The 15251-nt window shown below is 37.3% G+C and overlaps 2 long non-coding RNA genes and 1 other non-coding gene across 12 annotated transcripts; 1 reads left to right on the top strand and 2 right to left on the bottom strand.

Annotated features, from left to right (window-relative positions):
- Nucleotides 1-1119: 1119 nt before the first annotated feature.
- LOC138882044 (uncharacterized) lies at nt 1120-2279 on the bottom strand. The gene is made up of 2 exons (XR_011403504.1): nt 2174-2279; nt 1120-2015 (listed from the first exon to the last, which is right to left on the bottom strand). It is a non-coding gene; the product is annotated as an uncharacterized lncRNA (long non-coding RNA).
- Nucleotides 2280-4613: 2334 nt separating this feature from the next.
- Nucleotides 4614-14951, bottom strand: LOC104215475 (uncharacterized). 10 transcript variants are annotated; one of them, XR_011403901.1, is made up of 3 exons: nt 14838-14951; nt 5436-5546; nt 4614-5161 (listed from the first exon to the last, which is right to left on the bottom strand). It is a non-coding gene; the product is annotated as an uncharacterized lncRNA (long non-coding RNA). The 10 variants fall into 10 exon arrangements; XR_011403896.1 differs by having other exon boundaries at nt 5436-6838; nt 14838-14945; XR_011403903.1 differs by having other exon boundaries at nt 5436-5777; nt 14838-14945.
- Nucleotides 9239-9449, top strand: LOC138882502 (small nucleolar RNA U3). The gene has a single exon (XR_011404101.1). It is a non-coding gene; the product is annotated as a small nucleolar RNA U3 (small nucleolar RNA).
- Nucleotides 14952-15251: the final 300 nt, after the last annotated feature.

Here is a 15251-nt window from a genome sequence, read left to right as displayed (position 1 = left end):
TACAAGGGTGTGTTTGGATGAAGGATTTTTTTTTTCTTGTTTAAAGGATCTTTACACAAATAGCCGGCCAAATTCACCATTACTTTTCCTAGCCGGTATACATAGATTAACACTAATTAAACATGGTTATACTCATGTTACATGAATTATACATATCTTATATATCTGCCTGCTATTTTTCATTTAAGCAGTTGGGTGGGCGGCTATATAGGTTAATTCTTCTAATTTGGAAGGGCTGTTGGTCTTTTTGGTTATCAATGGAGAAATCACGGGCATAGCAAAGAGGGGCAACCACCCTTTACAAAAAATCCCATTCTCTAGGCAATGCTCAACTCTTTGCTTTCCAGGTAGAACCTCTGGGTAGGGAACTTTGAAAACTGCCATGGCTGCAAGCATCAATTAGCCTTATGAGACAGAGAACAAATACCACAAATGGAACTTTTCCCCTTATATCTCACAGATCCATCCGAGCTGCCACGCCAAGTTACAGTTTTCTTCAGCTCAATAGAAATATGTCTGATTCATCTTCTCATCTTTCGCAGACAATAAAATCTTCATAGTCTCATTGCTCATAATTGAAACAGGGTGAGTAACAGGAAAAGGAAAAGAGGAAGATCATGTGAAATTTCACAAAAAGGGTGGTTTTGCAATCAGAAAGTTCATCATTGATCATCAGCAGCCGAGAATGACAGAGAGGTGCAAAACCACCCATTAAAACTCCCCACTGCTCTCTGCTTTCATCGCAGCCTCAGACTTAAGCTAATCAGATTTTCACCATTTTTGTGTTTCCTCTTTGAGGCTCAGATCGATGTTATAGCTCAAGCAAAAATAGATTTGACGACGCATGGCTGCAAAAATCACCAGAAAATCTGGGGGCATGCCCCGCCAAGATACGTGCCAGATAATTGCAAATGCCTGATTAATAAGCTTAGAAGGGGATGATAGATTTACAAAATCAACATGGCCTCTTTGAAGCTGTTGATCACGCTCATCATGCCGGCATAAATTGTCTTTACACCAAGAAAATTCATCAACTATGAATTCACAGAGAAAGCAGCCAACCTTAGAGACTCATTCTTTTAGCACAATTAAGGCAACGGGGAGGCTCAAAATTCCCCCTTTTTTTTTTGATAAGGTGAAGATTTTATTAAAAACAGTATCAAGCTGATACTGTAAAAATACAAGGATCAAAATTCCCCTTTTTCATACAAAACCAAAAGAGCTTTAAAACCTGCAATGGCTGCAAGCAACAGTTAGCCTTATGAGACAGAAGAAAAAACAAAAATGGAACTTTTCCTTTCAAATCCCACAGATCCATCTGAGCTTCCATGCCAAGATACAGTTATTCAACTCAAGAGAAAAATGTCTGATTCATCTTTCACAGAAGAGTAAAATCTTCGTAGCCTCATTGCATCACCTAAATTGGAACGGAAAGAGTAACAAGAACGGGAAACTAGCAAGGTCATTACGTTTTTTCACCAAACGGGTGGTTTTTATAATTGGAAAGATTTATCATTTCAGTGACAGAGAGGGGCAAAACCACCCATTGAAACTCCCTACAGCTCTCTGCTTTCACCGCCACCTCACACTTAAACTAATGAGATTTTTGCTATTTTCATGTTAGATTCTAAACTCATAATTCCAAAAGTACTGTGAGTTTAGTGCTTAACATTGTATTCGTCAAAACAATACACATGATGAAACGATATGTAACAACCATCCAAACAAGCTGTGACGTACAAATCCTGAATCCGCCTCTGGCTATATCCATTTCCCAATAGGGCATAGAAAAAACTGAGGCTCAGATCTGTTTTAAAGCTAGGGCGACAGGAGATCCCAACGACGCCATGGCTGCAAAAACCATGCCCCGCCAAGATACGGGTCGGATAATCTCAAATGCCCCGATTAATTAATAAGCTCAGAAGGGAATTAAAAATTTGTTAAAATCATCATCGCCTCTTTTTAGCCGCCGATTCAACTCACCACCACCGCTTCCATCACCTCCACCAGCAGCACTGCAGCATTGGCATGCTCCGGTGAAGGCATAAAAGAAAGAAAAAACGAAAATTGATGTAACAACAATCCAAACAGGCTGTTAATAATCCCTCCGTAAGAGGGAAAAAGGGGTAATTTGCACAAATAGCACTGAAGAAAGGGTTGTTAGGGTTCTTACAGTGAAATCATGGGCTAATAATGCAGAGAGAGGCAACCACCCTTTCAATGAAAAATCCCTACACTCTCCATAGCCTCATTCTCTCCCTTCTCAGCTTTTTTGCTTCGTTTCATCTCCATAACACATGTTTGTATTTGTTTCTCCGGCAATGAGTGATGGAAAACAGAAGTTTGTGGACTAAAATTTCTTTTTGCTTTTCTTTGAGGGGGGAATTGAGGATTTTTTTAGTTTAGTTTCTGTACACGAGCTCTCTATCAAAATGGTCCCTGTAATATGAGTAAAGTTTCACTGCACCTCCCTAACTTTTTTTAAATGAAAAAGAGGAAGCCCCTAGCCTAGCCACTCGCACAAAGTCCTATGATGTCTTGGGAACAGCTGTTTCAATGGGGTTATGGGGTTTTGGTTTTTATGATCATTTTATCGTTTTTTTATATTTAAAAAGACAATAAATTACTTAAAATTTGATTTTAATCCGTTAGAAGAAAAATTTTAATTTCCTTAAGCGCAAATATTCAGATTATCAAATTTACAAGAAAGTTTACACATTTTGTTTCTCTCTTTAAATATGTGTTATAGTAGCCTTTTTGTTCATTTTCAATAATAGTCTCAAGAGCGTGTTACTTTGTATCATCCTCTATCCTTTTTGATAAATTTAGACAGACACTGTATATGTTGCTGATTATTATTATTATTATTATTATTATTATTATTATTATTATTATTATTATTATTATTATTATTATTATTATTATTATTCTCGTATAATCTTATTCATCGATTTCTATTACTACATGTTGTCTCCTTTACTTCGGTTATTTTATTACTTCGGTTTTTTCCTTTCCAAATTTGTTGTGAAATATTTTTCACAACAAAAAATACATAGTTTGAAAAGAAAAGTGTACAATTGCAAGAAATTACAAGTGCAATTGTACACTCTTTTTATTTCTTCTTTTGATGCAATGACTATTTATTTCAATTATGTATTTTTTATAACTTTTTAGATGCCCTGACTATTTATTTCAATTGTATAAATCTTTATTTTCAAGTCACATTCAAAAAAAGATTAAGTAAAACTTTATTATTTTTGGCCAAATAAAAATATTTAGCCTAAATAATATAGTTCTATCCAAGTTTTATTATAAATTGTGTTCGAAAAAAATTATCTAAAAAGTAATATTCTTAAAAAGGTAAAAAAAAATATTTTATTTTTCATAAAAATGTCACATAAACAAAAAAATCCAAGTGGCAAGCAAGTACACCCACACTTTTTGTCACATCAATATCTAGGGGTAATGACCCTCAAAAGGCCAAGTTAAGGGGTAATTAAGACTAAACATAGTTCGGAAAAGTTACTAATAATCTGATCCAAGTTTAGGGATGGTTTAAGGTATTTCGCCCTTTTTTTTGTGATTCATTGTCGTTTGATGGCCTTATATTTGAAGTATTAAATATTAAACTAATGAGGTTTGAGAAGCTTTCAAAAGGAGCACGAACTAGAACTAATATAGACGAAAATCTCATATTTGCATTGGTCCTATGTCAACCATTTATATACACAGAAGATTACAAGCTTCCACAACAGCAGAAAACTATCCTATAATGTTTGTGCTTTTGGTTCAATATTTACACGTTATAGCTTCCAAAAAAATCCAACTTTGTCAATTAAATAGGAACCTCACTCAACATAAATTCATCTTCATGGTTATCACTTCCTGTAACTAGTCCTGCAGTTTGCCCTCATAACATGACTAGCAGAATCCGAGTTTACAAGATCATCTCGTACAGCTAATCGAGCACAGGGAGATCAGCTGCATATCATCTACTGAGTTTGGTTTCTTAAGAATGCAGAACCGTTGGTGAAAGATCTTCCAACAGAGTTCATATCATAGTTTTCGATGGATAGATACGAAGCTGAAGTCAAAACCAATACAACATATAGTTCATTGCAAACAAGCAGATAAAGACTTTTGCTGTGGGGAAATCCCTGTGCCAACACATATGGTCTGTCAATAAAGTTCTGTATTTAAGAGCCTAGAGTACAATCAGTGGCTGATGATCACACAACAGGACTTGAAATTTTATCTGCATCTGTCTTTGCAAATGCCAACTTCCTTCTTTTAACTGCAGCTATGCCGCAGGAGTATCTGCAATTCCTAATCAACTGTTGTTGTAGAGAGTCCCAAACTATTATACTTTGACTGGCTTATCAGCCATTGGGTAAGACAGGCCTCCCTCACTTCTAAATCTGCGGTAAAGTTTGCAGGGAGGTTTGGACAAGCTCAAGGAAATAATTAGACATCATGAAGCAACGTCTTATGCCATTAAATAGCCTCATAGAGAATTAGTTGCGTGTAAGTGGTCTCAATAAATCAAGATGCAGATCTTCAGAGATCAAAATCTCACACACACTCGACCATGCACATAACACAAAAATGAGCACTTTTAACGAGAAAAAGGAACAGACACAAGCTTTTTTTATTTTAACAGGAGGAACATACACATGCTTACTTCCCAGTATACAGGCTAGAATTACAGATAATAGGCAAAAAGTAAACCTTACATACAATTCTTGCCCGCTTAGGCGCTCACAGTTCATCTTTTGGCGGTTTCCTTGACTGGAAGCCAGAATGCTTCCAGGGGAGCCCCAACAACGAACTAGATCTCCATCTAAATCCCTGCTAGAGGGTATTATTTATTGCTTCTTGGATCTTGAAAGGATTTAACTAATGGGTCTCGTAACCTGAAACAGATGATTAATTACATCTGTGCATTAACAACACGTCTTTCAATTGACAGCTCTATTCTTTCCTATCAGCAAGCACTAAAGAGGGTGCTGACATAATTGACTATCTAATCCAAATGACAAAGATGAAGTTGCACCTCTGGTGGTCACAGCTAATCTCCACCCAACAACCACAACATCAGGATGCTTCATCAATTAATCAACTCAGAGCAACAACAAAGCTTCTTGCAAATTTTCTCTTTGACCTTGCAATACAAATAAAACACATAATAGAGCGGGAGCTTTCTAAAAATTAAAAGTTTTTTCATACAAAAGAAACGAAATACTACTTATTCCCAATCCCTCCCTCCCTCCCTCCCTCTCTTCTTTGTTTTGGACTTCTAATCCAGTTGCAGCTAAAGTGTACAGTGATTTTAGCAAAGAAATCCAAAAGGAACTGCAAGCAAGAACATGGGAAAAAGGCATATAAGAATCTAGCTTCGCGAACATTTCATCCTAAAGGCAAAGAGTACGTATTACCTGCAACTTTGTCTTCAAGAATGCTGAATACCTTGGTCGACTAGGAAGGTTTAAACATCTCAAGCAAAACTGTAAAAGTCCAGTGTTAATAATGCGCAAGGATATCCCCACCTACCAATTAACCAAAAAATAGCCAATTCAAAGGCCTTTCATAAGTGATGTGCTCGTGACGAATAGACAGTTATAATTACTACACATTAGGATATCCGATGATTTAAAAAAAAAATATGCCAAAGAAGATAATTACCGACCAAGTTTTAGATGGACTTGTCAGTGAAAGCTAAAAGACAGTTGTTTTTATGTCAACCCTCCCCATCAGTAGTTTTGCTATCATCATCATTTCTAATATGGGACAATTTACAAAAATTCAGAAAGAATTATTGGACACATGAAGACATCAAGACGAGAGACCATGCCATTTTTGTAATCTTTTTCTTGAAAACTCAACTATCACAAAATAACTTTGAAACTCGAAATCAGTTTAAGACTGAAATTTAAGTTCAAATTTATTCCCAGAAAGCTTCACCAACATACAGTTACAGTGCTCAAACAAAAGTTAAACTGAGGTATGGAGGAGGCTCAGATTATCGCCTATTTAATCAAAGAGCAGAGCTAAAACATTCATAGCTGCATACATGGTTGCCTCATGAGAAGGGACAATATCCTTCACAGACCTTCCAAGTGCCAAGCCAAGAATTAGCTCAAAAATATTGTTCAGTCTTTTAAAGATAATCTTCACTGCCTCAGAGATTGTGGATTCTCAAGATTCAGAAAATGGAATCAAAATTTGAGGAGAACACATGAAACTTCTTTTCAAAAGTGGAATAAGGCTTTGGACACTTATATTACGTGTAGCATTTACTAGGAGGCCTTTTAGTATATTTCGAGATTTGTATGTCAGAACTTCTAGAGTTAGAGAGCCTCCAATTATCGAATGTTGGAATAAAATAGGTCCAAACGAAGTAGAAAAAATAGTGAGGATTCATATAACCGACTACAACTAGCTTGAAAATGAAGCATGGTTGTTGTATGAAGAGGGGGTAATAACCTAGAGAAATGTAAACATGAAAAAAGAACCAGAAAAAAAAATGTTGACAGAAGGTCCAAGGAATTGAAAGCAACACAAAAATGAGGCTCGGATTTGTTTACAAGTATCAAAAACCAAAGCTAAAAACCAAAATTCCCCCTACCTTCCCCAGCCAAGCTAAGAATCAGCACAAATATCTGAGATTTCAAGCTTTCTGGATAAGATCATCACAGCCTTGTTCACTAGGTTTAGGGTTTAGAGGGGAATGAGCAGAGAGGTTCATATAGCCGACTCAAACTATTCGGGATAAGGGCATAGTTGACTGATTTAGCATCATCGTCATCATTGTTTTCATTAACATCGTCTGATGCCAAGGCTGTTGATAAAAAAGAATCAAAGAATTGATAAGCTGTCAAACTACAAAGGAATAGAGAAACCACCCAAGAAACTCCAGCATTCTATGAATCATATGAAGCCTCATTCTTTTAAGCACAATCTAGGTAATAGGATAGGCTAAGATTTTTCTTTTCTCAAACTAAAAAAAAAAGCTTTAAGAACTGTCATGGCTGAGACAGAAAAGAAACATGAATGATTTTTTTCCACAATATTTCAGACCCATATGAGTTACCACGCCAAGATCCAGTTTTTTCAGCTCAAGAGAAAAATGTTTGATTCATCTGCACAAACAACACCAACTATGCTTCAATCCCACACAGGTTGGGGTCGACGATATGAATCCTCACTTCTTTCTTTAAACTTAACTCATAACATCATCATACCAAAATAAAATAAAAGAGAAAATCTTTATAGTCTCACTGCTCATAAATGGAACAGGAGTAACAAGAAAAGGAAAAAAGGGGTGGAGTGTAATTTCACCAAAAGTATGTATTTGCATAACAACAACAACATACCCAGTCTTATCCCACACCATGGGGTCTGGAGAGGGTAGTGTGCAATTATTTTAAACAAAAGTGTGTGCATATTAAAAATAATTTCTTTTGAGTAATTATCAACATTGGAGAATGACAGAAAGTGTCAAAACCACCCACGGAATCTCCCCAGAGCTCTTTGCTTTCACCAAGTCCTAAAATTAAACTAATGGGTTTCACCAAGTGTTTAAGAACCTAAAACTATTGAATATTGGAATGAAAGGGGCCCATATGGAGCAGAATGGCTAGCGAGTATTCATATATCTGACTGTAAAATGAGGTTATGAGCTCAAATTTTTGCCTATGTAATCAAGGAGCAGAGGGAAAACCAAAAACCAAATCACAATAATGGGGTAGGCTCAGATTCGCCTTCTCTCAGACAAAAATCAAAAAGCTTTGAAAAATCCGCCATGGCTGCAAGCAAAAGTTAGCCTTATGATACAGATTAAGAAGCACCAAAAATGGTACTTTCCCCATATCTAATAGACTCATCTGAGCTGCCACACCAAGAAACAGTTTTATCAGCTCCATAGAATTATATGTCTGATTCATCTTCCGCAGAAGATAAAATCTTCATAGCCTAATGGACCAAAGAGAGTAACAAGAAAAGGAAAAGAGAGAGGTCATGTGTAATTTCACCAAAAGGATGGTTTTGCAATAGGAAATTTTTTTCATTAGAGTGATCATTGGCAGAGAATCTTTCACCACAGCCTCAGACTCAAGCTAATGAGATTTTTGCCATTTTCGTGCTAGATTCTGAACCCAAATTTCCAAAAGTACTATGAGTTCAGTGCTAAGAATTTTTAAGCTCAAATCTTGAATCTGCCTTTGACTATATCCATTTTATAAAGGGCAAAGCGAAAGTGAGGCTCAGATCTGTGTTATAGCGCAGGCAAAAAGACATATTCAACGACACCAAGGGAGATCTGGGGAATGCCCCGCCAAGATACCGGTTGGATAATCTCAAATACCCAATTGATAAGCTCAGAAGGAACTGAAAGGATTGACAAAATCATCACAGCCTCTTTTTAGTCGCCGATTATAATCACCGGCAGCATTGAATGCTCTGGCTGAAGCATAAACGAAAGAAAGAAAAGAAAATGCATACTGCATCGAAGATTCAAGTGATCCTACTCGTGCAAATCTCCCGATGTAAACAGCAGTCCTAAAACTGGCCATACCATGCAAAATATTCCTGAAGAAAGGGCTGTTGAGATTGTTTTGAGAAATCATAGGCTAAAGCAAAGAGAGGCAACCACCCTTCCACTAAAAATCCCTATTAACCTCTGTAGCCTCATTCTCTCCCTTCTGAGCTTTTGCTTTGTTCCATGTAAGCAAAAAATTGCAGGTTCAACAAATCCAAACATTAAATCAGGGAAAAGATTATCTTTTTTTCCTTTAAGTAAAAAGGGCTCAGATGTGGATTATGATAAAGCAATCCATGGCTGCAAAACACCGGTTGCATGTGCGAGACAGAAGTCTCAGTCACAGGCCATACCAGGCTGCCACGCCACAATACGGTCGGGTCACCTCCATGCCCGAATTGGTTAGCTCACATAGAGAAACATCATCATCACTGCCTCTTTATCGCACAACCATCCACACTGAATAAACAACACAAACAAACACAAAGTGAAGACAGAGATGTCAGTGTATGTTTTTTCAGTTTATGCTTCTGCTTGTTTCCACAAGCAAAGGCTGTTAGTTTTTTGATAATGGAGGAAAATCAATGGTGAACAGAGAGGGGCAACCACCCTCTTTAAGAAAATCCCAATACTCTCTGTTTTGCCTCATTTCTTTCTTGGCTAACCTTTTCCTTTCTAGGGAAATTCTTTGGGGTTTTTTTTGCGACCTTACTTGAACAGGATCAGTTCTATAGGCTCGTACCACTGCTGTATCCTTGAGTTCTAAGGAGATAGGAAACCAAGTCTAAGTGGATGAAATGTGTCCATGAGCCAGACCGTGATTAACATCTTTGGTGGCCCTTGGGCCTCTGAACAGTAGAGGATCATTCTCAGACCTCTCGTGGGTCTGGCGTGGTCAACTCTCAGACAGAGTAAAGACAACAACTTACATAAGAAATTCCTTGGTTTTCACCTCCGAATTTCCCAGCTCGAATGGGACAGGTAAGTTTCTTAAACCGAGACTTACACGAGCCTTTACGTTAAAAAGTGAGGGCTCGGATTTACTATATCTTTTGACAAAGCAAAAAAGAAAGCAACCCCAACCATGGCTGCAGACACCAATTTGCTATACAAAAGCCATACTGGGTTGCCCCGCCAAGATAGGGGTCTACCTTGAGCAAGCATCATTGCCTCTTTATCCTCTTTATGCATATTCCACCAACGTCAAAAAACAACACAATACACACACAGAGGAAAGGCAAATATGTAGTAGTACTAGGAGGAGGAGTATTGTTTAATTATATTTTTTATGTTTCTGTTGTTTCCATGACAAGGGCTGTTGGTTTTTTGCGAATAGAGGAAAATTAACAGCAGAACAGAGAGGGGCAACCACCTTTTAAAAAAAGTCCCAAACTCTCGGTTTTGCTTCATTTCTTTTTGGGCTGATAACTTGTAGCAGAAAGTAGCACATGTCACATATTCCCAACATTACAACAACAGCATACCCAGTGTATATCCCGTATATCCCGTATATCCCCACAGTGTGAGATCTGGAGAGGGTAATGAATCCCAAAAAAGATTCTGTTTCTTTTTTCTTTTCAGCAAATGTGGCTCAGATGTGTGTTATTGATAAGGCAAAAGAGAAGCCAGCCACGCCATGGCTGCAAACACCGGTTGCATATCAGAGACAAGTCTCAATCATGTCATACCGGGTTGCCAAGCCAAGATACGGGTCGAGTCATCGCCATGCCCAAATCGGATAGCTCAGTCAAACCTCTTTATAACAGTCTCATTTATTCCGATATTTTTTGGGTGCTATAGTGAAGTATTATTATAAAAGACATACATTATAACATAATATAAAGAGCCCGTTTGGATTAGCTGATTTGAAGTAGTTGATAAGCATTAGGTGCTGAAAACACTTTTAAGTGCTGAAACCGATTTAATAAATAAGCAGTTACATGTTTGGGTACAAGTGCTGGAATTGATAATAAGTTGTTGCAGTATTTGATAAAAAAATGTTGATAAGCTCTTTTTCTGTTAAAATAACTTAAATAACCGTAGAATTGTTTACGGTTATAAGGGCGTAATTTCTTCTAAATTTTAGATTCCAGATCAATTCAAATTTTTATGATACAAAATATACAAACTATTCTATTTGTCATTTTATTTTAAATACTATTGTGCTTAGATAAAGATAATTTTTATGATTAAGCATATAATCAAAAGTTATAATAAATAATAAATTGACAAAAGTTTTTCAGTAAAAAATAAACCTAAATAGGATAAATTATTTGAAGAGAAATAAACAATGTCTTCATAACCAGAACACTTAGAAAGCAATACACCAAAAATTTGATACGTCCTCATTTATTACATAAAGTTCAAAGATTAATACACAATCACATAGATATAAATATGCAAAGGAATACAGAATTTGCTTATCTTAAATAGTCAATGGGAATTGCAGACTTGAAGAGGTGAGTAAGGGGAGGGATATTAAGGTTGAATACTTGAGGCAGTAAGTATTGATGTAGGAGTTTTGCTCTAAAAAAGAATATTTTAAGGATAAAATAGTAAAAATCTTGGTCAAACTTAAAGTGCTTATAAGCTAAAAATTCATAAGCTGGGGGTGACCAGCTTATGGCTTATTTTTGACTTATAAGCACTTAGCTTATACGCACTTTTAACTTTACCAAACACGTAGATAAGCCGAAAAGTTAAGCTAGTTTGACCAGCTTATAAGCTTAACCAAACACCCTCAATATTCGATTCCGTCCCCAGACCCCACTAGTGGGATTCTACTAGGTTGTTGTAGTTGTATAAAACTCGGTTCCAAAAAAATTGATTTTTACAGTGAAGGGTTGTTATATAGAGATGTTGTTATAGAGAGATCTAACTGTAGTAACATCATCATCACTGCCTCTTTATGTACCTTCCATCCACACTCTAAAAACAATACACACGGTCACACACACAGAGAAAAGACAGAGATGCAATGCATATAAGTTAAGTCCTTTTCCAGTTTCTGCTGTTCTCATAAACAAAGGGCTGTTGGTTTGATAATGGAGGAAAATCAATGGTGGAACATAGAGGGACAACCACTCTTTTAAAGAAAAATCCCAATACTCTCTGTTTTGCCTCATTTCTTTCCTCTCTGGGCTAACCTTTGCCTTTTATGGGGAAATTCTTTGGTTTTTCACCTCCGAATTTCCCAGCTTTCTTTCCCTCTTTTCTCTGTATACAAATTACCTATGGGGTAGTGAGAGAGGAGGAAAAAAGAGAGAAGTACGAGATAGTTTCTTAAATCAAGAATTACATGGTCCTTATGGTTAAAAAGTCTCTGGTTACGGTCTTAAAATGAGACTTACAAGAGTCTTTTGGTTAAAATATCTCTCAAAAGAGAATAACGACACAATTGAAGAACATGAAATGGGTATTGAGGGCTCAAATTTGGCGTATTTGAACAAAGCAAAAGAGAAAGTGATGCCGCCATGGCTGCAGGCACCAATTTGCTATAAGAAGCCATACCATACCGCCTCGCCAAGATACGGGTTAGTATTTTCTCAATGCCGCGATCAAACATAGCCAAGAAAGGAAAGCAATCATCACAGCCCCTTTACAACATCAGTAGCAGCAGCACAAAGAGAAGAAGAAGAAGAAGAAGAAGACGAAGAAGTACAGGGGTGTGTTTGGATGAAAGATTTTCTTTTATCTTTTTTCTTGTCTATTTGAAATGGCTGTTTCTTTTTGGTTATCAATGGATAAATCACGGGCATAGCAGAGAGGGGCAACCACCCTTTACAAAAAAATCCCAATGTCTCTGATGCCTCATTCTCTAGGCTATGCGCAACTCTTTGCTTTTCTGGTAAGAAACTCTGGGTAGGCTCAGTTTCTCTGTTTTCCAGACAACAAAAGATCTTTGAAAACCGCCATGGCTGCAAGCATCAGTAAGCCTTGTGAGACAGAGAACAAACACCACAAATGGAACTTCTCTCCCCATATCTCACATACCCATCTGAGCTGCCAAGCCAAGTTACAGTTTTCTTCAGCTCAATAGAAATATATGTTTCATCTTCCACGGAAGATAAAATCTTCATAGCTTCAACAACAACAACAAACCCAGTTGAATCCCACAAGTGGGATCTGGGTAGGGTAGTGTGCACGCAGAGCTTACCCTATCTTGAGAAGGTAGAGAGACTGTTTCCGAAAAAGAAACAGGAAGTTACAGTAACAGGAAAAGGAAAAGAGGGAGTTCATGTGAAATCTTTTCACAAAAAGGGTGGTTTTGCAATCAGAAAAATTTATCAGTGATCATCGGCAACCAAGAATGACAGAAAGGGGCAAAACCACCCATTGAAACTCCCCACAACTCTCTGCTTCACCGCAGCCGCAAACTTAAACTAATGAGATTTGCAAAAAAAAACTTACGCGGCAAAACATAGACAGTGGCCTCAAAGCATCCTATTTGTACAAATCACCCCTGCTTCGGTCGAGGATCAGATCTGTGTTATAACTCAAGCAAAAGGAGATCCGACGACGCCATGGCTGCAAAAGACCACCAGAAAATCTGGAGGCATGCCAAGCCAAAATACAGGCCAGATAATATCAAATGCTGATTAATAAGCTTAGAAAGAATGGAAGATTGACAATCCTCATCGCCTCTTTCAAGCCATAGTCACCACCCTCAGCATAAATTGTCTCTAAGCCAAACTAACCAATAAAAGCTTGTTTGGGTTGTTGTTACCCATTGTATTGCTATTTTGGAATTTGGATAGGCCAAAATAGCCAAATACATAGATAGCCCCTTAAAACCCACCAGGGGAGACCTGGGAGCATGCCCGCCAAGATACATGTCTATAATCCCAATGGCCCGATTAATATGATAGATTTACAAAATTATCATCGCCCTTTCAAGCTGTCAATCATACTCCTCACGCCAGCATAATTTGTCCCTAAACCAAGAGAATTCATCAACTATGAACTCACAGAAAGAGAACCCAATCTTAGAGACTCCTGCATTTTCCGAGTAACAAAAGCCTCATTCTTTTTGCACTATTAAGGCAACGGGAGGCTCAAAATCCCACCTTTTTCAGACAAAATCAAAAGAGATTTAAGACCTGTCATGGCTGCAAGCAACAGTTAGCCTTATGAGACAAAAGAAGCACCAAAAATGTTACTTTGCCCGCAAATCTCACAGACCCATCCGCGCTGCCATGCCAAAGATACAGTTTTTTCAGCTCAAGAGAAAAATGTCTGATTCATCCTCCACAGAGGACTAAAATCTTCATAGCCTTAAAATCTTCTTAGCCTCATCCCTCATTGCATTGAAACAGAGAGAGTAACAAGAACAGGAAACTAGCAAGGTCATTATGTAATTTCACAAAAAGGGTGGTTTTGTAATTGGAAAAATGTTTCATTGGAGTTATCATTGGCAGAGGAGAAAGACAGAGAGGGGCAAAACCACCCATTAAAACTCCCTACAGCTCTCTGCATTCACCACAGCCTCAGACTTAAAACTAATGAGACTTTCACAGTTTTTCGAGTTCTTTGCATTTTGAAAAGCATAACTAAAAGGTCCATTCTGATAACCAGTGAAACAAGAGATTAGGCCTTTTTAGCTCCATGCACGGACAAAACAGAGAAAACTAAATTGTGAATTTTGCAATCCATGCAGTCGAATCCTTCTATCATCTAAAACAACAACATCAACAACTACTACACCTCATACCAAATCGGTATGAATCCACCATATCCCATTCCAAAATTAGCCGAATTTTCTAAAATTGGCACATACAGTTAAACCTCTAATTTTTTGGCTAGTATAGTGAAGTGTGAACATATATTATAACGTAATGTTAAAATCGGTTCCTAAAAAACTTGGCTCTTACAGCGAATGATTGTTATACAGGGATGTTGTTATAGAGAGATCCAACTATATATCAAGGCTCAAGGCTCAGATCTGTGTTAAACCAAAGGCAAAAGGAGAGTCCAACGACGCCATGGCTGCAAAAACCCACCAGAGTAAACCTGAGGGCATTACCCCGCCAAGATACGGGTCGGGTTATCTCAAAATACCCCGATTAATTAATAAGCTCAGTAGGGAATGACAACAATCATCATCGCCTCATTTTAGCAGCCGATTATACTCACCGTCACCGCTTCCACCAGCTCCACCGGCAAGCATAGAATGCTCCGGCGAAAGCATTAAAAAAAAAGAAAAAGAAAAAAAGAGTGGAAGGGTATAGAAAACCCTTAATAATATATATATATATATACTCCCTCCGATAAAATTGATAAAAAGGGTTGTTAGGGTTCTTACAGTAAATAGAGAAATCATAGGCTAATTGCAGAGAGAGAGGCAACCGCCCTTCCAATGAAAATCCTCAAACTCTCTGTAGCCTCCTTCTTTCCCTTCTGAGCTTTTGCTTTCTTCACTTCCTAACCGTTTGTTTACTATATATAGTGAGCGTTGGGACACAAGAATTGTAAATTTCAGAAAAGAAAAAAAGCGAAATAATATTTGAAAATTAGATTTGTATTTCGGGTAAATATAATTTTGAGTTGTTTTTAAATTTTTGTGAGAGGTGTGAGTAAAAATTTTAAAAATGACTTTTTAAAGTTTTTAAAATTTTCAAAAAAATCCAAAATTTATTTAAAAATTAAAAATTTACCAAACACTGATTTCGAAAAAAAAATAGAAAATATTCTTATGTCCAAACGGACTCATAGTGTA

This window comes from Nicotiana sylvestris, chromosome 11, assembly GCF_000393655.2.
Source record: "Nicotiana sylvestris chromosome 11, ASM39365v2, whole genome shotgun sequence".
NCBI classification, from domain to species: domain Eukaryota; kingdom Viridiplantae; phylum Streptophyta; class Magnoliopsida; order Solanales; family Solanaceae; genus Nicotiana; species Nicotiana sylvestris.
Note: the sequence above shows the minus strand (reverse complement) of the source record. Positions and strands in the feature narration are given on the sequence as shown.